Source organism: Gekko japonicus, unplaced genomic scaffold (genome assembly GCF_001447785.1).
Source record: "Gekko japonicus isolate JY-2015 unplaced genomic scaffold, Gekko_japonicus_V1.1 scaffold369, whole genome shotgun sequence".
Taxonomy (NCBI): Eukaryota; Metazoa; Chordata; class Lepidosauria; order Squamata; family Gekkonidae; genus Gekko; species Gekko japonicus.
Genome location: NW_015160846.1, coordinates 177,500 through 179,154, shown reverse-complemented (window position 1 = coordinate 179,154; position 1,655 = coordinate 177,500).

Genomic DNA, 1,655 nt, shown 5'->3' with positions numbered 1-1,655 from the left:
AGCACATGTGGAACACACAAAAGCTGTCCTATTGATTTATAACCCACCTTTCTCCCCAGGTGGGCCCCAACTTGTCTTAAGAACGTCAGACAAGCCAATGTTGGATCAGGCCAATGGCCCATCCAGTCCAGCACTCTGTCACACAGTGGCCAAAAATACCAGGTGCCACCAGGAGGTCCACCAGCAGGGCCAGAACTCCAGAAGCCCTTCCACTGTGGCCCCCAAGCACCAAGAAGACAGAGCATCACTTGCCCCAGACTGAAAGTTCCTATGGGGCTAAGAGCCACTGATGGACCTCTGCTCCATATTTTTATCCATAAGAACATAAGAGAAGCCAATGTTGGATCAGGCCAATGGCCCATCCAGTCTAACACTCTGTCATACAGTGGTCGAAAATACCAGGGGCAATCAGGAGGTCCAGCATCATTCTCCTCTATTTTATCCTCACGATAACCCTGGGAGGTGGGTTAGGCTGAGAGAGCGTGTGACTGGCCCAAGGTCACCCAGCCAGCTTCCATGGCTCAAGTGGGGATTCAAACCTGGGTTTACCCAAATCCCTATTTGACACTGAAAATACCAGGGGCAATCAGGAGGTCCAGCATCATTCTCCTCTATTTTATCCTCACGATAACCCTGGGAGGTGGGTTAGGCTGAGAGAGCGTGTGACTGGCCCAAGGTCACCCAGCCAGCTTCCATGGCTCAAGTGGGGATTCAAACCTGGGTTTACCCAAATCCCTATTTGACACTTCAACCACCACACCACTGGGACACAATGGGATTGGGTGTATCTGTGATGTGAAAAAGTGAAGCTGCCTCTGACTTAATCATACCCTTGGTCCATCAAGGTCAGTATCTACTCAGTATCTGCTATCTATTCAGTCTGGCAGTGGCTCTCCAGGGTTTCAGGCGGAGGTATTTCACATCACCTGCTGCCTGGTCCTTTCTAAACTGGAGATGCTGGGGGTTGAACTTGGGACCTTCAGCATGCCAGGCAGAGGCTCTGCCACTGAGCCACGGCCCCTCTTGACAACTCTCCAGGGTCTCAGGAAGAGGTCTTTCCCATCACCCCCTGCCTGGTCCTTTGTAAACAGGAGATGCTGAGGGTTGAACCTGGGACCTTCTGTGTGCCAAGCAGGTGCTCTGCCACTGAACCACAGCCCCTCTGAGTGCACAGTCTTTTGTTTATGTTGATGTGGGAGGATTCAGAATGTGCCCTGTGGCCCCTCACCCTCCTTTTGTTGCCAGTGGCCAAACTGCTTGCCCCAGATGTTTTCTACCCAACCTGGAAGACTTCCCAGTGAGAACACAGAGCTTGGAAAGTTCCTGGAACTTTGGTTTGGCAAAGAACCGAATGATTCGCTGCATTGTGAATTAGACTCTCCCTTTCCCCCTCCCAACTTCAACACAACACTGTTTTCTTCCTTATGGTTATCACACTCCGTGTTCCCTCTAAGATGAGTCAGTGTGAGCTAGCTCACAGTTTTTTAGACTCTGGCTCACAGATTTTTTTCTTAGCTCAGGAAGGATGGCTCCAGAGCAAACTGATTTACGCAGTAGCCTAACGGCTCACTCACAACTTTAATGCCAGTAGCGCACAGAATTGAATTCTTGCTCACAAGACTCCACAGCTTAGCGGGAGCACTGATCACACTCCC